The 22,081-nt window shown below is 44.4% G+C and overlaps 1 protein-coding gene across 8 annotated transcripts in view; it reads left to right on the top strand.

Annotated features, from left to right (window-relative positions):
- Window positions 1-14,245: 14,245 nt before the first annotated feature.
- The window catches only part of KLHL13 (kelch like family member 13), an 84,551-nt gene continuing 76,715 nt past the window's right edge, over window positions 14,246-22,081 (top strand). For 2 of the 8 annotated variants that reach the window (XM_055727402.1, XM_055727397.1), the window contains exon 1: window positions 14,246-14,341. The gene's annotated coding sequence lies outside the window, so the exon portion shown is untranslated. The remainder of the gene's footprint in view (window positions 14,342-22,081) is intronic. The other 6 variants (XM_055727405.1, XM_055727400.1, XM_055727406.1 and 3 more) reach the window with 5 other exon arrangements.

Here is a 22,081-nt window from a genome sequence, read left to right as displayed (position 1 = left end):
CTGTAAAGTTTCTCAAAGATCAGCCAGCAGTGGCAGGTATCCAGATCTCAGTGGAAATCATCTCACATGATCATCTCAGATTCACATCTCCTTTTGAAGGAGTTCACTGGTAGAGGCAGGCGTCTGAGCTTCGCTGGGCATCACCTCTGTGTGCACATATTCAACCTGCACTTGGTCTCTGCATATTTCCTTGCCTGGCACTTCAACACTTCTTTTCTGACCTTCAGTGCTTTTGGTTATAGACCCTCCAGAAGCTGTCACAGGACAGCAGTTGTCCTCTATCAGCAGCATTCTGTGTATCTTTTCCTAGATATTTCCTTTCCCCAGCCGGTCATGTTTTCTCCTCTGTCATGATACCCAGACTCTTTTAATTTCTTACTTTATGACTTTTCCAGTAACATACACTATTGCAGTGAGCACCTTTCTGCGGTTCTCCAGCACGCAAGTGCAGGTAGTAACGCCTTTCCTGTGGGGATGCTTTTCTTGGCTGAATTTGAGTGTTAGCTGCTATCCCTGTGGCTTGCAAATGCTCACAAGGGCCAAAGGCAATGTGCAGGACACTAGCGTGTGTCCCCAGGACAGCAGAGCCCAGTCTTCTGGAGTCCCCCAAGGTCTGAAATGGCTCCTGGGGGTAGGGGGAGCCTGGGTTGTCACTTATCCTCTGCTCCGATTGAACAGGGCAGGTACTGGGAGCCCTTCAGGATGATTAACACAAATGCCCCAGTTTGCCCTACAGTTAGTGCTGCCTTTGCATTTTTGCTTTGTGCATTTGTTACATTCAATATTAATTGCTGCAATTAAACACTGCTTTACTGTTTATTAAAGTTTTGTAAAATTCTGCCTGTTTTATCTCAGGGCTTCCAGGGAGGAGCTGGGACTTCCCTTCACGGTGTTCCCACCCTGATCTTGGAGATGCTCTGTTGCTGGAGTCCATGCTGGAGTGAGCCAGGACTATGTCTGAGCCTTCTCCTGCCACTGCTGCTCACAGCACCTGAGAGGTGGTGGAGCAAGCTCAGGCCAGCTTCCAACTGCTGCCCCAGGAGGGTGAGCGATTTCTACCCCAGTGCCACTGGCTGGAAGTGACAGAAAGGTATAAATCCCCCCTAACCACCTCAAGGAGCAGAGCTAGCCATGAGCCAGCTGACACTGCTGTGGTGCAGGGCTGCTTGGTGGCCTTTCATATCTTAGGATTAATATTTTTTCCTTTTACACAAATCACGTTTATATTCTACATCACAGAAATTTCAAGGAATTTGTGTGTGGATCCTTGTTTATTCATCTCTCCCATATATGTTAAATGTTACATGTAAAATATACAAAATGAATTACAAAATACCTTTGTGAAGGTTGTTGGATAGGGTACCTGAAGGTGAGCTGGGAAAACGGTTCCTTTTCCAACGATGCAGTGAGACATACTAAGGAAGTTTTGCTCTTTAATGTAAAGTTGCTTCTTATATTGTTATGACTTTCTTTAAAACAAGAACCCCCCTGCAAAAAAACAGGGGAAACAGAGAAATGGCTAGAAAATGCTTAGCAGTGGCACTCCTGGAGCTATGGTGGTTTGAGGATGGAAGTGGGACAAGGGAAGCGTGATGTTAACCTGCTCTCTCCAATACTATAGAAATCTCTACTGGCAACAGGATACTCTCCTTTTGAAACACAAAAGATAGAGACTATTTTTAGCATTTTGATTTCAGAGGTCAGTATATTCAAATATTTATTGGATCTCCACTCTTGCAAGGGTGTGTCTATTCATTTATAGCTGCTCGGTGTTCCTGATTATGGTTTTTCTCATTCTTTTGTTGAGTCCCAGCTAAAACAGCAATGTTTACAACCCTCCTCTGCATATTTTCCACGTTCATGTTACACATAGAGCAACTGGGAACAATAGCACCCATGGTGAAAACTAAATCATGCCTGGAAAAGAGGTACAGTGAATGCAGTTGCTGTAGCCAAAGGAAGTTATATTAACCTGTAGGGTCTTTTGGCCTCTGCAGGGGCCAAAGCCTCCACTGACCACCACGATCACCACTGCCCGTGCCTCTCAGGCATCAGCAAGCTGTCAGGAATGCTCCAGGAACCAGGCATCCTGGCTGCTCTTATCTCTGGGGTGCTGCGTGCCCAAAAAGCCCAGGCGCAAGGGTGGATGTATCTAATACCTTTTTGTTTCTGACACCTACTTTGTATTTTGCAGCACCAGGATGGAGTCACGCTGCAAAACCCAGGCAGGATGAATTAAGTGGGCCGACATACATTCAAATCAAATAAATTTGCAGCTGCCACTGGATCATATTCAAAGAAGAACTGATTTGGGGAGCTACGAAGTGCACAGTGACTCATATATTTTTTTAAGTGGTCTATGCTGTTTATTTATTATGCTTTTTAGCATATATAATATTTTTTTTTTTGGTTGGTTTCTGCAGGAACTTTCGCAGCAGCAGGGTGGATATGTGTCTGGCTGTGGTCCATGCTCCCCAGCTACTTGGAGGTGCCAGCCCGGAGGCTGCCTCCCATCTACAGTGCTGAGAAGGGAGTGGAGGGCTGCGGCTCCTTGGAAAAGCTTTTCTGCCAACAATTCGCAGTGGGACTGATTACACATGTCCTGTGTTGCTGGCCAGATCTCTTCTCCTGGAGTGATGCTGATTTCTGTCCTGCTTTGGCTAAGCGGAGACTCCACACCACTGAAGGCTTTTAGCTGGGAAGTAATGGGATAGAGGTGATTTCTTAGACTTCTTTAGCTAGAAAAGAAAAATGCGCTTTTTTGGCCCTTCACTTCTGAAACAAAAGCAGTGAGCTGAAGTGCACACAACCTCCCGCCTAGAGGTCGATGTTCATTTAGACAACCTCCTTAGAGAGATGACTTTCTTTTAGATTCAGGGTACATTGTCACGATCTCTCTTTATACTCAGGGTTTATCTGTAAAACCTTGTTCTTACAGCATTCCTCATTAAAATAGAGTTTACGCAGAAAAATCGTGTGGTCCAGCACTGCCAGCATCAGGCAGTGGTTTGAGCAGGTGTCACTGGGACTTGTCCACATCTCTGTGACCTGCCTGGGAAATTGTACCAGGCTGTTTGCAGGGGCTTGCAGAGCCGTGGGTGAAAAATGAGACAATATATATAGAGAGACATGATCAATTATTTCAGAGGTATGGTGGAACATCAAATACACAGTGAAACACTGACATTGGATTTTAATGTCTTTCCACTTAGCTGCAGGCTGCGATTCAGTTACAATTCGGATGCACTGTATTAAACTGTGATTCCTCACCACCCCTCAGGAGCTGCACAATAAAATGCAGGCAGCATCCAGGATACCTGCTGCATTTCTGAGCATCAGCAGCACCATGGGCAAGCAGGAAGGATGCAGTGAGGCAGGAGCAGTAATCTCTTTTTAAAGGCTTCCTTGGCAATAATTTGGTGGGACCAATGAAAGTTTCTGCTGTCAGAAATGTGTATTTTTAATGCCAAATCTGTTGATGAAAAAAAGTATAATCACTGCAAGTACCTCAATTTTTATTTTTTTCTCCTGAAAAGCTCAGGGACTTTGGAAGCTGCCTCTGGGGTCTTGCATACAAAGGGTTCATGCAAGGAGACTGAAAAGAGGGTTAAGCAGCTCAGCTATGATGCCTTGAGACAGAGCAGGTCTGAGAATGGACATGATTTTTCTCATTTAATGAGAATCCTCATTTCATTTTTTAATAAACTGATTCTCTTCCAGGAGGAGTCACAAAGGAGGCACATCACCCCACCGGTACACAAGGGCTGGCCAGGAAATGGAGTTGGATATAAAAAATTTAAAGTGTATATTTAAAACATTAAACAAAGATGGTCTAAATTCCTCCCTGAATAAGAAAAGGAATAAAGTCACCGATATTTTCAGGCAGCCCTGCATGGCCCAGTGTGGCTATGAAGCAGCCCAGCAGGATGGAAACCACGCACAGTGGCGGCTGATTCTCCACTGAGTGCACATCTGCCCATGCAAGGAAAATCGATTGCCATTGGCATGCCCGGGGTGTGCGGGTGGAAAGGAACAAGAGCCCCTCTGCTGGATAGCGGCAAGTGTGCCAAGGCAGGGAGGAGAGGCAGAGGTTTAGTGTTAAATGGATGTGATACCATACACCCCAGCATGATGTGGTGGTCAGCGTCCTCGGGAAGGCACCCGTGACATCAAGGATTCTGCTTGTCTGTGAGATGGCAAAGAACTATTAGCTGCATCCTTAAGCACTGAATAGACAGGGCTGCCTGCAAGGCACAGCCTGTGGACTGTGCATGTTGCAACCTCTGCTCCTGAAGGGAAATGCAGAACCAGTTTTCTTTTTCCCTCTTTGCCTGAACACCTGGATTAGAACATCCCTAAGGATCCCTCCCTGGCACTGAAGGGATTGCTATAGAGCAGATATCCAAGGTATCTGAAGGAAAATGCAATCTCTGCCTTGTAAAGCCCCCTGAATTCCCAGCTGTGGAGGCTCCAATCATCACATAAAAAATACTGTCACAGAGCCCAGACAACAAAACACTGGAGAAAAGACAATCAGGGCTTGCTTCTGCGCCTCTGGTTTTAATGGCACAAAGAGGAGCACTAGCTGCGCTCGCTCATCAGGCACTCACAGCTATTTCCAGGAGCCTTTCAAGGATATTTTGAAAATGCTTGCTGTAGAGTTTAATGGAAATTATTTTCAATGATGCATTGAACCAAATGAAGTGCAGCTTCACTGATACAGACACCCTATATATTTGTATTACTTTTGATACTGCATTTCACTGGATTGTGTCTGGGTTTGCCTCTATACCCTATGGACAGGCATTCTATGTGATCCCTGTCCTGTTATTCAAAAGTGATGTTTAGAGCCATCAGAACCCTGCAGCTGGGACCAGCAGTAAATAAGGAGTTTCGAAAGCAATTGGCCGGGTTCACCTCCAGTATTTATCATGCTGTCGAGCACCTATAATTTCCCTGCCAATACTGATGACCTGTAATTTACAACCCACACTTTATGCTAATTCATTATGTCTCATTGAAGGGAGGATTGCACGCTGCTGAGAACTTTGGCCAAAACACAGAGAATCAAATTTTAAAATTAAAATAATGTCTTACCCCACCCCTGGCAACAAAACAAGCAGGGTTTTACAGGTTCTGGGCACAGCGATGAGGGCCGGTGGTGATCAAGATTTCCGTCAGCAGTGGCCTTCTTTCCTGTGCCCCCTCTTTCTCATACACAAAATTCAGGGTGACCCATAGCAGACACAGAGCTCATATACACAGGAGCTTTTGCTCATGCAGCCTCTACATGGCAATACACTGTCTGGGAGATCGACTAGAACTAGTGAAACGATGATCCTGTGGCCCGATTGCTGTTGTTTACAGCCAAATGCACCTCCTTAAATGAAGCCCATGTTAGAAAGCTTGTGAAAAGGGTAAATCTCTGTGGTCAGAACAGATATCCCCGGGCAGACCTCGCGCAGCAATCAGTCTCTTCAGGAACTAGGCTGTGAACCTTGCAAGGAGCTTAGGTTGTTTCTTTTGATGTGTTGTGTTGTATTTTTGTTTGTGAATTTCACCTTCCTTTTGCCATTTACGCAGGCTCAGTGGGGGTCTCTAAAATTCACCTCTGCCCTCTCTGGTCTCACAGATCTTGATCTTACCAAATCAGTATGCGAGTAGCTGAAACGTTCCCCTGTTGCTAAAGTATTGGACTGAAGGGCTTCTTTGTTTTCCCTCCACAGTCAATATCCTTGTTCTGGACAGAAAGATAAAGGCATGGGCTTTTAGTGCAGTCACAACTCAAAACTGAGGATTTATACCCACACAACTTCTGCAGTAAAATACCCTGTAATGAGGTAGCTGCTTTCATTAGATTCTGCAGATACTGTGCACACTGCAGTATCTCAGTGGTACAAGCGTATTTCATGAAAATTTGTTTATCTCTGAAGAAATAACATAGCAAATAAACCCTTCACTGCTGCTCCCCCAGTGCTGTTTAGCCTCAGTAGATGTACCCAAATCTGCCTCAGGGCAGGAGAGCACATGAGTTTGACATGTGCCTCCTTGCTCTCGGGGACCATCGTGATGAGGCACTACATTTTATCCTGTGGCAACTTGAAACTTCTTTTTGAAGTGTTGCTTTTGGAAATGTCAGCTGCATAGTCCTGTGTTGTCCCCCTGACCAGGTTTAGGGGTAGCTCATAGAGTACTGAGATGCTTTACTACTGGGTGAGCTCAGTTGATGCATGGAGTACTTCCACATCACTGACATTAACTAAATTTGCTGCTCTTGGAACCATTGAGCTGTTCTTGCTTGGAGACAGTTTTGTTAATGTATTTCCTGACAGCAAACAATAATTTATTTTACATTCATTGTGATCTTTAATTGGGAGTGAACTTAAAGACAGATTGCTTGGATATAGGAACTATCGATCACTGCAGAAAGCCCACTTAGCAGCTTACATTCTGCAGAACAAGAGTATGCAGCTGCTTGCACCACTTCTGTGATGCCAGGGCAGGTAAGAGGTAGTTCTTCTGCCAGGACATAGTTAGGTTGTGTCATAACCAAATTCTGTCAGATTTTACAACTTTCACATGAGCAGTGCTCCAAAGATCAGCATGAGTGTTTGCAAAAAGCAAGAAAATCTGGCTTTTAATACTTTTCTCATTACAGTGAAAATAATATGACAGAGATCCGTATTTTTCTTTGATATGGTAGTGATAAAGGATGATTTATTACGACATGCAGGCGTTGTTAGAGTTCCAAACTTTCTAACCTTAATGTTAATTGTAAGGAAACAAAGGTGCATTGCTTTCTTCTATGTGGAAAGAAATTCCCAGGTACCAAGCTAGCTTATGGAGTGTGCCATGTACCTTGAGCAAAAAAGCAGTGCAGTGCTGTAGTGCACTGCTCTATTGCCTCATCAAAAGGCACTGCTCTCCCTATTGCTCCAGGGGGAATTACATACATAAACCCTCCATCTGGCACAGGCCACTTTTCCTGCATCCTGGCTGAACTCTGTTGGCTGGAGCAGTTTCCTCCACTGGCATTTGTTCCTTGTCCATCCCCACCTGTGGGAACGGGAAGGAAGATGAAAGTGATCTTCTTTATCCTGCCACATTCCTGGCAAGATAAGTGTTGAGCTCCCTGTTTCCTCTTTGTGATAAGAAAGACCTGTATCACCAGTTTTAGGAGTCAAAAGCAAGGTGACTTTACTGAAGTTTGCGATTTTATTATTATTATTATTTTAAATTCCTGTCATATTCTTAAAGCTGACCTGTGGTCATATGGGAGAAGTCAGTACCATTTGCCAGCGGGGAACAAAAGCATATAAGCATGCAATGATAGATTGTTTAGCCTGGAGAATATACAGTCTACAGAGGGGAAAGTAGTTATCTGTGGTGACTAGTAATCCTGTGCAAAAAGTGCTGCAGTTAATTGCCCAAACTAGAAGAACAGTGAGGACTTGCAGAAGACATTGATTAACCCAGCATTTCTGCTGGCTGTTGAAACTTGTATATGGTAAATGAGAACGTAATTATTTCATGAATCATAAAGCATTCCCATGCTGGCACATCAAAGCTCAATGTTGGGACATTCTAGCTGTACAGACATTTAAAAATAAAAGAGAGATTGATGGGAATGATATTAAAAGCCCTTTTGTAGCACATTTTGGAAATGTGTAGAGTTCAAGCTGAGTATTGTATTTTGTGTTTTTCCTCTGACATTTGTTGGAAGCATTTCCTTACTTGCACTACTTCACTTATTGCCTGACAGCAAAAAAGGGATTACATCTGGCTATTTTTTTCCTTGAGATAGTAAAAGCTAGATCAAACCCCAAACCTTGGAAACGAGACAGTGAAGATACAAAACTGGCTTACAAAACCCCAGATAACTGGGACTTAGAACTTTCTGAAAATCTATGACTCAAATGTCGGATTCCCACTCTTCCTGGACTGTCTCAAAACGTGTGTAAGAAATTAAGAAAAAGAGCAATCCAGAGTAATAGTACCACTAAAATAATAGGTTGCCCCAACCCTCTTTAGGAATATGTATCTCAAAGAGAGCAAGCAAGGGAAGACTTTACAAAAAAATTCCTGTAGGACTTACAAATGAAAGCTGCTGTGGAAGAGCGCCTGGATTTCCAAGGAAATGTCTTGACAGAGTCCTGCACTGAGTTCTTGGGCACAACCTGCAGCCTTCTCCTGCTCCCCAGATAGTTCTTTACCGCAGCTAAGGAAAACCACTCGCTGGCCAGTAAAAACCAGTGATTTTTAAATTGTAATATGTTATAACATAAAGGACTCAATTTTAAAAATAGCTATTCCTCCAAATCTAAAATTCTGCTTCACTGAGATTAGCTGGAGGAAAAACATGATAAACTCCAAAATGACTTTGGAGAAAATTGCAAGTTCCACTGCTATTTATTTTCTTTGAATGAAATCATCTGAGGTAAGGGAAGACTCGATGCTGAGACTGGCAGACTGCAGTTGGTAAAGGCTTGTTACTTGTCCTTGCTTATGTTCCCAAGGAAGGCTTCCAAAACAATTTATTCAACCGAAGATGAGGAAGTCCTTGTTACAAATGTAAATGTTGCAATCATACAAGAATTTGCAAGACAAAGTGGGTAAAATATTTTGTGTGGCCATCATGATAACTTGTACCCTGGGCAATGGACCTCTGATGCTGAAAGGGAGTGATGGACGGTCTGATCCCCACTTCACCTGTTTATACAGAGCTGGCATGATACAGCAGGAAAGATCTACTGCTATTTTGTTTAAAAAGAATAACTCAAATAGCAGTCTTACCACATATGAGTTTAAAAAAATAGGATTAAAATGTCAGTGTTACTTTTTTTTTTAGTCCTTCATGTTATCAAACTATAGAGGTTATTGTAGCACAAGACAATGTAAGGATGTAAGTGGCATATTTAGGTCAGATACTGTCTTTGTAGTTGCTATGTTAAATTTTGCAACCACTCCAAATTCCTGAGGCGCTTAACCCTCCTCTTGCACTGGGATGGCTTCCTTTCTGCCTGAATGTTAGTTATGGACTGTACTCCTTGCAGTACTCTTCTCTGATTTCCCCATCTTTCCTTCCACTCCTTTCACATTTCATTTATCTTCCTGAACTCTTAAGGTTTGGATCAATCGTACCCTGAATGTTTACTGTCTTTTTTTCCCTACACATGATGAATTTTAATGCTCAGTGGCCAAAGTAATTCCCCCTTCCTACACATTTTAGTATTTTGACTGTGTCTCTCTGGTGACATGCTCCATTTACATTGGAAATGTTTCTTTGAGAATAGCAATGATGTTTATGCTGATTTCTTCCTTGTTCTGCTGCGGTTTTGCCTGGTAGAGAAGGGCAGGCTGTCCAAACAGCCGGTTTGCTCTGCTGTCCCCAGTAACCATCATTTCCACAGTGGGAAACTGTATGGAGGGCATAGAGAGACCAGACATTAACAGGGCAAAGAGAGATGAGACATTAAAAGTGGTATCAGCAAAAATTAGGTTTTAGGTTAGTTTTTTACACTCCTTTTTGTGTTTGTGGGAATGACTATGGATGGTGAAAAAAGGCTGAAAATCAAGGCTTGCACACGCAGGGTCTATCTGTATTACAACTGTAATCTAAAATGCTAATGTGTGCCAGCACATACCAGGCAGTTATTTTCTCTTCCAAGCTTTGGTGGGTTTGCATGGCAAGGTTTTGGTAGCAGGGCGGGGGGCTACAGGGGTGGCTTCTGTGAGAAGATGCCAGAAACTTCCCCTGTGCTGTTGTGTTTTAACCCCGGCGTGCAACTAAACCCCATGCAGCCGCTCGCTTGCTCCCCCTCCCCGGGGGAATGGGGGTGTGAATCAGAAGAGTAAAAGTGAGAAAACTCAGGGGCTGAGATAAAGGCAGTTTAATAGGTAAAGCAAAAGCTGCGCAGGCAAGCAAAGCAGAACAAGGGATTCATTCACCGCTTCCCATGGGCAGGCGGGAGTTCAGCCATCCCCAGGAGAGCAGGGCTCCATCATGCATTAACAGTTAACTTGGGAAGACAAATGCCATCGGTCTGAACATCCCCCCTTCCTGGGAAATGGGAGAGGCTTTCCTTCCTTTCTGGTGTTCCTGGAAAGTGGCTGGTGCTTCCTGGGAGCTGCTGGAAGTGGAGGTGGAGTAGGGCAGCGTGGTAGAGCACTGCTGGGACAGTGAGCCTCCCACTGAGGATTTTGAATTTGGTAACCTCCTTGGGGAAATTTCCAATTCACACCATGGGAAAACAGCACAAATAGGATGTAGGTACGCTCTGCTCTGGAAAGATTTTTTTATAAGGCTTCACCAGCCTCAGCAAACATGATTTATTGCTGCTCAAATCCCTATCTCCCTCTTGGAGGTTGGAGTAATACTGATGGAGCTGCTCCAGACAGCTTTAGTTACTAAAAAATAACTACAAGATGTTACTTTTTAGTCCAGGTTAATAAAACTGACTTGGAAAACCCAGCTCTGTAGGATTTGTTATGCATTAGTGGGGACAAGAGTAGTCAGTGAACTTTGGAAATGAGTGTGTATGGCTGGAATCAAGCTGTCTGTCACTGGGGGTGACAGGGAAAGTTGAGGGCTTTAAATATTCTTAAAATTAATTATTTTTATCAGAAAATATTTTCAGTGTTTACTGCCTGACAGATATGCACCTCGCATGTCATTTTAGAATTATTTTAATTCTGTGAGGCTGTTATCGTGGCATGAATATGCAGATCTATCTAACACAGAACGTTTTCAGTATAGAAAAAGCGTAAATACTGAAAGCAACTTTTCTGAACAGCAAAATGCAAAAGGTGCAAGGAAATAAAAAGTGCTTGTGCAATGGACAAGCTCGCTTCAAGAGCTGGAAGTAGATGCATTTTACTCTACAGCATCGCACTTGGAGAAGGGGTCGTGGATGGTGCAGTTCGCTTTGGCAGGCGATGCTAGCCAAAACAGCTGGAGAAACGCTGCCTTAAATACACATGTATGTGTACTCCCCCTGCAGCTCCTCACACGCTCAAATTAAGTTCACCAGTGACTATCTGCAGAACTGCAAATAGTGAATCTACCCCGTCACAAGCAATTGAAGCTTAATAGAGCTTGGTTCCTCTTAGTTCCTTAGTTCCAAGTTCTGCATTTGGCTTCCTAATAGATTCTGTTATAATTTATGACAAATGTTCAGAGTGAATTGTTTTGAGCTCAGGTGGGGCTGGGTATGCGTTATATTTTCTTTTTAGATAAAATCAAGTTGTAAAATTTCTGAACAGGAAATACTGTTGCTGAATGGATATTGTTCTCTCACTGTAATCTGTAATATCAATGCAAAATGATTGCGGGGTGAATATAAACATGGTCTGTCTGAACTGGTAATTTTATTCATTCTTTATACTGCTGTTAGATGCTGGAAACATATATTGCCTCGGCAAATTGTGTTCATTATAGTTATCAAATGTCAGATGTGTGACATAAATACTTAGAATGATGTTTTGAAAGGTACTATGCTGGAAGTAGACTTTAATAGGAAATGTTTGTGATTACAGTCTTGTGTGAAAGTTATGTATACAAACTTGCCCTGTAGATTGCTTTATATTAGTAATTTTGTATATTTTTCTTGTGTTGTGTTTATACTCTGAGATGCCTGACAGAGGGACTACAGCAAATTTAAGGTGGATTTCTTGCAGATAAATAGATAACAGAGACATCAAAGCTTCATAGAAAAGTATGCTTGGAACAATTTTGTTAATGGCAATATAACATTTGAGCGACGCTAGTACACAGATTTTCCATATGAAATCCTTAGTGACAGAGCCTAGGTCTGCTGAACAGGGCTTTCCAGACCTTCGCCTGTGCAGCTGGGCTGTCATCTAGGGGCTTCCAGAGGCACATCTGTGGGTTTTGGTGCTGAGAGATCCCAAGTAAAGCCTGGGAAAACTTGCCTGGTTTTCAAGGTGGAACATTTAGAAGAACACCGGAGCACTGTTAGATTCATTTGTCAAGTCATTAGCAAAAAATATGGGTATATTCAATTGTGAAGTGAGATGGAACATGGGCTGTAAAAATCCCACCTTCTGCTATGTAAGTAAGCAAAAATGATCAGAAAGTTTCTCTGTGGTTAGAAGTGTGGGTTTGAAACCTGGACAAGAGCCCATGTTAAATGTGCATTGTAGACGTTACCTTGCCTTGGGAATAAAAAGAGCTGCAAGAGCATTGTATCTGGAGGGACCCGTGTTTTATAGCTACGGTCTTTTTTAATGGCAAATTTCACTTTCTAATGGAAAGAAGTAAGTATAAAGGTGAAGAGCTCACTGTAACAACCTGCCTTTTGTAAAACACTGTGAGCGAGCACATTCCAAGACTGGAGTTACTCTGGGAACATTTGTGAAATAACCAGCGTGTCGCTATGTCCGTGTCTCTTCTCAGTGGAGATGCGTTCCTCCCAAAGTTTTGTAAAGATAAGTTGAGATTGGCGCTGGCTCATGCACGAGGCCATTTTCAAGGACAGAAGTAGGAAAAGTATACACACAAAATGCTTTCTTCTACAGATGAGATACTGAATTTCTTAACAGCTTGAGTCTAGCGACGATTGGTTCTCTGTGCCTGAATTTGCTTCCGTTGGTGTTAAAGATGTGAAGAGAACAGAAGTGAACCTGAAACTGCCCATAGCAAAATCTGTTAGAGAGTTACTTAACCAGAATCTCTTTCACTCTGAGATAGATGATATGCTGGCTTTGATAAGCCAATTTCAAAAATTTCCAGATAAGACGGCTTTAAAAGCAAGCAGTGCTGGAGATAGGCAACTCTCAAATGGTGTGGTATGATCTCAGAGGTTGTTTAACCTTTCCTTTAGGGCTAAAGCTGGCATCTTTCAAGCCAAGGACGTTTACCAAGCTGAAGTTACAGAGCTGCTACGAGGAGTTTATTGCAGTCTTGGCTGGAAGGCTACCTATGGCTTCATAATTAGTTTTGCATCCAGTTCTGCCCTGAATTGCATTGCTGAAATTCCTATAACTTCATCAGGGCTGACTGGTCTTAACTAAGGCGTTATTTGCCCTAAGATTACCTACAGGCAAAAATTTGTTGAATGTTGGAGGTTCAGTAATTAAAGGTGTGTTTACAGGAAACAATACAGGCAGAATGGCAGAAGAAAAACAGTTCCCAAATCGAAGCTTCAGCCACATGAAAGAGAGGACAGGACTGTGAAGAAACCTTGGGGTTACCATCCTGCAGTGTTACAGGAGCAGGTGAAGCAATTCTGAGCTTTGGTCAGAAAAGCAACTTGGGGCTGGCCTTTCACTTGGTAATAACGCTGGTCCCAAATTAATCCCCTGGAGAACACAAGGAGATGTTTTTGTACATCTATCACTTGCATTCGCTAAGTCACCAAGGGCTGTTGCTGCCTCTTGCTGTCCTCCCTGCTCTTCCAGCAGCTCTTCTTGATGCACCGTGCTCCTGGGGACAGCCCCCACAGGCAGTGCTCCTGCCCCTGTGCACTGCAGCCTGCCCCCTGAATCACCCCATCCATCCCTCCCTACCTCCTTCCTTCCATCTATCCATCCCTCCCTCCCACCCACCCACCTACCCACCCATCCCTCCCTCCCTCCCTTCCTCCATCCATCCATCCATCCATCCACCCATCCACCCATCTGTCCACCCACCCATCCGTCCATCTATCCATCCGTCCATCTATCCATCCGTCCATCCGTCCATCCGTCCGTCCGTCCATCCGTCCGTCCGTCCATCCGTCCGTCCGTCCATCCATCCGTCCATCCATCCATCCATCCATCCATCCGTCCGTCCATCCATCCATCCATCCATCCGTCCATCCGTCCATCCATCCATCCATCCATCCATCCGTCCATCCATCCGTCCGTCCATCCATCCATCCATCCATCCATCCATGCATCCATCCATGCATCCATCCATGCATCCATCCATCCATCCATCCATCCATCCATCCATCCATCCATCCATCCATCCATCCATCCATCCATCCATCCATCCCCCCTTTCCTCCCTCCTGCCCCTCCCCGGCCCGCGGGCACATACCACGCCCCTTTTACATAGCCCCGCCCCTACCACGCCCCGCCCCCAGGCACGCCCCCTCGCCAGTCCCCCCGCCTCGCCTTGGTCCCCTGCCCCCTAGGCGCATGCGCACAGGCCCGGCGCCCGCCATGTTGGCGCGGGCGGTGACGTGCGGTACCGGGAGGCGGGGCCAGGCGGAGGCGGGGCCAGGCGGCGGCGGGCGGGCGGGCGGGCGGGCGCGGGGAGCGGGGCCGCGCTCGGGACTTTGGGAACGCTCCGGAGCGGGGCCCGCGGCCGGCGCCGGGCGGGCAGCCGCGGCCCGCAGGTGAGAAGGGTGCGCGGGAACGCTCACCGGTTCTGCCCCGCTCGGGGTCCCGGTGGGGCCGGGGGCCCCCAGTGTCCTGCGGGGCCTGTGCGGCCGGGGGGTCGCGGGCCGGCGGGCGGGGAGCGGGGCCGCCCTGTGAGAGCGGCGCGGGGCCGGGCGGCAGGGAAGGGGCTCCCCTCTGCCGGGGGAGCTGACCTGAGGGCGGGGAGGAGGGAGCGCTGCTGTTCGCAGCGGGGGGGGCCTCGGGGTGCCCTGCTTGCACGGGGTGGGGGGGGGGCGGACAGCGTGTTGCAGCGGGGGGAGACCCGGCTTGTGAGGGGGGGAAAAAGAGGGGCTGCCCTCGCTGCAGCCGGGAGCACCGTGCGAGGGGAGAGAAGGCGTGTGCAGGGGGCAGCGGGCTGTGCCGTGCCCCGCGGGGTGTAGGCGGCTGGGGGACGGGGGTTAGCGGGGGCAGGCGCAGGGGTCGCGGCGGGCGGGGGTCCTGGCAGGAGGCGGCGGGGAACGAGGGGAACTGGCCGGGCTGGGGGTCCCAGCTGGCTTGGGGAGTGGGCTGCTGTGCTTTCTGCTCCTCCGAAAAAGTGTCTTCAACTCTCCTTGCCCAGGAGTCGTTCCGCAGTCAGTGTAATGGTCTTCTTCCTTCCCCCGACCCTTTCTGCTCATCAGTGTTTATTGTTCCCCGGCCTTTAAATAGGCTGGTTGAGGTCTGGGTGCAGGAAGGAGGTTGGGGGATTACTTCTGAGATGCGGCCCTTAGAAATGGGGATGCAACTGTAGGTTTTAATTAACTTATCGGTTTCTTCTCACATAAAATTTAGGCCATGCTCTGTTTTTACTGGGTACTGTTCAGGACTTTTTGCCTTGCTATGAAAAACATGATGCTAACTTGAGAGCCCTTGGAGTTTTGGCTCAGGTCTTCGTATAGTTCAGGAGATGCAAGGTGCACATCTCAGTTCTGTATGGCAAAGGCCTCTTTAGCCTAGATCTTCAGAGTGTTAGTGAAACTGATGCTGTCATGGACCTGCTGTGAAGTCTGCATCAGAAATATCTCCCTTCCCCGTTTAAATATGGCTCATGCATTTGAATAGAATGCCACAGAGGACTCTTCCTTATTCTTTCCCCAGTGAGCTACACATAGAGATAATGCTAATGAATAACCTTCAGGGCACTCTCCCCACTTCTCTGATTTCATGGTAAAGCCTGTTCTTCAATCCTGTTTAATACTAGCATACACTGCAGAGTGTTGATAGTAAAAGAAGTTTGGGTAGTAACTGGGATTAAATACTATCCTGAATGCACTTCTTGTGATCTCTTTGATTCTGTGATTATCAAAATTGTGCTTCTAAACATTTTTCCTTCACTTCTGAAGTTCAAAAAATTGTAGTGAGCTGCCAGCACAAATTAGCATGCTGTTCTGCTTCAAAGAAGCAAGACTGTTTCTCGTGAGCCTTGGGTTGACACCAGGTGTCAAAAATGAATTAAAGCGACTTCACCCCAGCCAGCTTTTTATTATTATTTTAAAGAGTTTCTTCTGCTCTTCTGTAAAAGATTTACTAAACTGAAAGTTAGCTGAGGCTATAGTTCAACTGTACATAAACCGTAGCAATAATAGTGGCTTGGGGACTTGGCGATTTGTGGTGTCACTGGCACAACTTCTGGTGGTGCCAGGCATGAAGCAGAACAGCAAACTTACCCAGCCAGAAAAAAAGGGTCATGCACAGACTGCCTGATCTAGTTTGCAGCGCGGTCCCACAAATGGTAGCAGAGCGTGTCTGTGGGGAGATGATGAGCGCTGGGATCATCTCAAACAGCTTGTGAGGATTTGGCTTGCTCAAAGCAGGGCTGAGTGGGGTGAGACAGAGAAAGGGAGCATGTTCAGCTGATAGCGCTACAGAGGCAGTGTGTGTGAGATGGATGGTGAATCCTTTATGAGGCTATAAGGGGGCTCAGAGGGGAAGTGAAATGTAGCTGCTGCAGAAAGGGCTCTTGTGCTGCTGGCACATGAACTGGCGAGAAGCACAGTGGGGTTGAGCATGCAAAGTAAAGCCTTGCTTTTTCCTCTGAATTCTAGTAACCTTAAGCATGTTGGTTTGTTTCTGTCGTTTTGCAACAGGCTGACGGAAGTGTTGGGAGTTTCTGGGTGGTGGGTGGGTGGGGGAATCAATAAACTGTCTCATGTTGAGTGTACCTCAGTATCATATTATACTTGTATGCGTTTCATTGACAGTGGTGATCAAGCCCAGGATGTCTGGTTCTAAAAGCATAACCTTTGCTGTTTGATTTAAAAGTTTCAGTGATGTTACTTCAAGGGCTGTATGTTCTTAGTATGGTCCAGCTGTTAGAAAGGGGCAATTAGTCCACACTACAAAGAAACATGTTGGTAGAGACTCCAAATGAATTTGCAGTGTATTCTGCTGCGAGTGTTTCTGCTAGCAGTACTATATCATCTCCACAAATACCACAAGCAAAGCTATCAAAAATGCTCTGCTTTTTCATGGTTGTTACGTTGCTGAAGTAGCAGTGATGTTTAGTACATGGCTTTTTTACTTTATTCTTTTAGTTGATATATCTGTGCTGGCAAAACTGTCTGAGACACTGCACTATGCAAAAATTGAACAGTCATGAAGCATTTGTTTTAAGAGCTAGCAGCCTCAGAGAGTTTATTTGGTGTTTGGCTGTTTCACTATATCAGTAGTACAAAACTTTTCTAATGACTCTCAATAGCTTATGAGAGTTGACTTTGATGGCCTAGGGCTAGGTTCACAGGGACAGATGCCTTTATCACAGATCTGGCATAGTGTATATGGTGTCAGCGTGAGTGGGAGGTAAAAGCTTAAATAGATGGGGCAACAGATGTTCTGCTTTCTTTTCAAGGTTCTCTACTTTCAGCTTTTTTTAATTCTCACAGCTGTATTGCATTGTCAGAATACTGAATGGAAACATTTTTATGGTTTTCTTTTTAACTATTTGTGATGCAACAAGCTTCCTAAAATTGGGAGATTAGAGCTTTATGGATAAATTAAAAACTCTAGCGTGGAGGAAACTTTTCTTAGTTCATTTGCTATCCCTAAGCCAAGTGTCTTTGAAAAACTAGGAAGTAGTTAAGCAATGTCAGTGGTCTCTGGAAGAAAAGGCATGCTTTCAGTGAGCATGCAGGGTAATTGATAAATTTGCTGGTTTCATCTGAATTATTTTCATAAAACTTTGTCTCTAAGGGTTTTACACAGTGGTAAGTGTTTCAGGTGAAAGCGCACCTATGCTGTATAGTGTGGATAGCCTCTGTCCCGTGTCAGAAGGATCTGACAAGGGAACTAAGCTCCAAGTGCATTGAATTGCAATGTGTGACTTGGTATTGGTGACAGGAGAGTTTCAGAAGTGGATTTCTTGAAGGTATCTTTTGGATTAGGATATGATCTGTTTGAACCCAAGAGGAGCTTGCAGGCTGGGACAAAATTTTAAGTCTGACTCCTTTAATTGGCTTGTATGTTTGAGAAGACTAACAGTAAGAAAATTAAAAAGATTTCCCATGTTCAATGTCCTATAATGAATTTGATGTCTTCCAATATGTATTTTGAGAAGACATTTTTACGTGAATCAGGTATGTTAAATTTTTGAAGAATGCACCAGCTTCTGATTTGCGTTGTCAGTGTTTTTGCTTTGAACTTGCTGTGGGCAGTATGTAATTTTCTTTCCTTATGTGGAAAAAGTGTTTTGTTGTCAATACGAACGACACTGGTCATATGATTTCTTGGGGCTTTTGTTTTAACTTCTTTGTGATTGATGCAGCTGCTTGGTGGTGTGTTCTATGGTTGTGAAATGTGAGATTTGTTTGGCAATGCCAACATGTTCTTTTTTTTAAAGCTATTCTGCTTGGTTTCTCTAATATGAAATATTTTAAATATGAGAAGACTTATGTACAGGTGAAAGCAGAAATGAAAATAGGTTGGGAACAGAAATTTTGCTTTCAAAGAAGTTCTCAGAGCTTTTGCCTTGACTTGTAGTTGCTTAAATTTTGAGGGAAACTTAAAACCTTTTCCGTTGCCATGTTAAAGAGCATTAATCCTGGCAGGTGCCCTGTGCCCACTTGAACGGTCAGGTTATGTGTCCTGCTGTTCCTTTCCACAGGACCCTGCTCCGGAGGGGTGCCCAGATGGTGATGCACGTGGAAGGCTATTGACAGGGCCAAACTGCTGGTGTCTTTTCGTGCAGGTGTGGATGGGACCAGAAGCAGAACTGGTTGTCAGTAGTCAAAGCAGCAGGACTTTACCCACATTGTCGGACACTTTCCTTTGGCTCCCGCAGCGTACTGGCATATGTACTTGTTTGTCCTGTCTCTCGGAAGTCGCTTTATTTGCCTGAAGGTGGGAGGTATAAGCTGCTTTAGGACAGAGGTCCTGTCTAAGCTGTTCCACCTTGGCAGAAGAAAAACAGCCAGCACAAAGCATGTGGGAATGTATTGCACAGGTCTCATGGTTCCAACCAGGGATGGGATGATTTGACTGCCTGTGCTAGCTCTGAGGACTTAAAAGTAAATGTTTTAACAGATATTGTAGTACTCAGTATGTCAATACGTTAGTCCCATTATGAATGCAAATTTCCATCTTTGTAAGGAAGTGAGGGAAGAACTTTGTTCTTTTATTCTTTATGAGAAAAATAAATAGAGGGACAATTTTATCAGTCTAGCGTTCAGAAATTGCAGACCAGGGCAAATGAAGACAGTGATACATTGTAAATAAGCTTGATTATACCTCCATCTGGTCAAGCGCAAACTTTAGGAGGAAGGTGAAGTTCCATGTTGTGAATAAAATAAAGCTGAATTCTTGAGGTGTATAATAATGATTAAATATTAGAATCCTGTATGTTGAAGAAAGCAAGGATAAACGTGTAAATTTAAACCCAGTTCCTTTTGATTGTTTTTTATGATCTCCATGCGAGTGGTCTGTTCTTATATCAAGTTGAATGTGTTCCACGTGCATTCCATTTAGCATCGTGGGAACTTTGATTCTTTTGAGTAACTGACCTTATCTGATAATGCTAATGTGGAATATCCAGCAGTATGTTAAGATGGTGATCTGAAATATCCAGCAGATTTTTATTGTACTGGCACAAAACCCAGCTCTCTAAAGTTGAAGCTGTTACACATTGATGTAGTATGTTTTCTACTTATTTAAATAATCCTGTAAGAAATAAATACGAAACATTTCTTTTAAATTTTAAACTCCTTCATAAACCTGTTACGGATTGAAAATTAAGCAGAAGATTCACACTTGGAGGGCAAAACCTGATGCTAGAAGCTTTGGAGGCAGTTTGGTGCTGCAGGTACCTCATCTGATACGTCTCGGGTGGTCCTACCTTGTGCCCCAATCCCCGCTGCGGCTCCCTTGGCAGAGGTAATGCTTATGTGATTGCAGGGTGATTTCTTTCATGCTGCTTATCTCATGGGAAACTAACCCACTCAGTAATGTTTTTATCAGTTCGCTAACTCACCCTGTGGCTACACCTTACTATTGCTCTCACAGGTAGAAACAGGAGTGACGTGGCTGGAGGTGAGTGGAGGGAAAGCAAGACTGCTGTTCCCAGCAAATGCTGGGGATGGAGCATCACATTGAACACAGCAGGATGGGGACAGTGCTCCCACTTGAAACTAGTCATGTTTCCAGATGCCTTTAAAGAGATGTTCCTGGGACTGCTGTTCTCCAGCTAGCTTTCTGCCTGTGTAGGAGCTGAATGATCCACATCATTTCATGCTTTCCGTAAAATCTTTACATGAAAGCATCAGTTCTGCACTACAGTGAGGTAGAGGAAAGGCTTTTTTTCCTGAGCTCTGGAGGAATCAAAACACTGGCCTGCATCCTGCTCACAGATGTTATGTGGCTCTTGAAGGAAGCAGAGAGGGAGAAATGGTTTGCCCTTCTGCCTTGTCAACTTTTGGCTTCGCTGTTATGCAACAGGCATGGTTCTGGGCAAGGTTATGGCTGCCCACGGATTTTGAATAGAACAGAGGAAGTGAGTAGCACATCCGTTATTTAAAGAAAGCTGTGAGTGGCACTAGAATCCTACAGACGTTGGCATGTATTCTGTACATGTATTTTTTTTTTTTTTAGAAGCTGGTTACCCACCACGGTGCCAGAGTTGTAGAAGGCTTGTATTAATAGTTTACACACACGCCCCCGCCCCCGCCCGCCAGCCTCCTCTCCCTGATCATCTTTCTGCTCACTGCTAGTGAGGAACTTTTTAAGTAGTAGCAGCTAGAAGTTACAAAATACATGTGGTTGTATTGCTGTCACTTATTAACAACTATATTTTATTGCCTGTTTATGTTGGAAGCTTTTAACGGGGACAGAATGTAACCAGTTCTGTTTAATATTGAATTTGTAACTTATCAGTGATGGTATATCTAGAAATCTAAGCTGGGCTCTTGTGTTTGCTGTTCTAAGCTTGTTTTTATACAGTGGAATTAAAGTATTTCCTTCAGGGTATACGCCCTATGAGATATATAAACTAGAGACCTTGCAAGCTTACACAGTCAAACTGGAAATTATGAATGAAACAAGTGAGCTACAAAAGAATCAAATTGTAAATCTAGATAATTCAGCAATATTGAATCTGAATTTACTAGATTGCTTAAGTTGCCTTACATTGCTTCCCCAATGGCTATGCAAATCAGACCAGTCTTTTGTGGCTGCTCACATTTGTCACGGAAGAGTAACGGTAAATGCATAAGCATTCACAGTCTCTGTTCTTCATTTGACTTGGGTGTTATAAAATACTGGTATCTTTAATGGCAGAAGGGCTAGTGTCAGGAGTTTCATAATCTTGGTGAGACTTGGTACCATGTTTTCTCTGAGTCTGAAAATTTTGTCCTTAATGTCCAAGTAGGGAGTTTTGTTATTTGAAGGAGAGTAGTAATGAGGTGATTATATTATCAGCTATCTTGGAGTTGGTGGACGATAACTCCACCAGTTATCTTAGCGATGGTGGTATCGTTAGCTATGAGAGAGCCTGGGCTGTATCTTTGCAAGTAGGCTAATTTTTTCAGGAATTGTTTAGGAGCTTACCTTAATGTAAAGTTGGATATGTGGAGGAGTTTGCTGTGATGCTCTAAATGGATCATGGTACAACTCCCCTAGCGTCTCCTTTTAGCAAGAAGATGGATACCCTGGGGTTTTGTTTTCTTACCACAATTCCTTAATTTCAGGTTTTTTTCTTAATGCTCTTGCTGATCTGTATACCTGATGGCATTTGAGAGCCATAGTGATGGACCAAGACCTTGGTGTGATAGTGCTTCACATGTGCAGAATAAGAAGGCAGTTTCTGTTCCCAAATCTTATGCTACTGTAGTCTTCTACTTGTTATTTTGCTGGGGTTTGTGTTTGGTGGTGGGTGGGGTGGCTACAACAGAATAAAAAATAGTTAACATTGTTGGCAACATCTTAGTAAGCATGTAGTCTAACTTTAGCCTGTGGTGGTAGCATTTTTCTCTTTCAAAACTTGTAGCCTTAAGGCAACTTAATGGATTTTTACCAGCATCTTTTGCCTTCTTTCAAGGGCAGAGGCTTGCATGCAGTGTGACCATAGGTGCTCATGTGGCTGTCCTGGCTTGTGGAGTTCTAAGTTACGTCTTTTCTAAGAGCTAGGTGAAATTACTTCCCTAGAAAGGGCTGAGCAAATGTAAGCAAGAATTGCCCTCCTCTTAAAATTCATTCCTTGAGTCATGACAAATGTGCCAACAGGCCTAGTTTCT

This window comes from Falco cherrug, chromosome 15, assembly GCF_023634085.1.
Source record: "Falco cherrug isolate bFalChe1 chromosome 15, bFalChe1.pri, whole genome shotgun sequence".
NCBI classification, from domain to species: domain Eukaryota; kingdom Metazoa; phylum Chordata; class Aves; order Falconiformes; family Falconidae; genus Falco; species Falco cherrug.
This window is presented reverse-complemented; position numbering and strand designations above follow the sequence as displayed.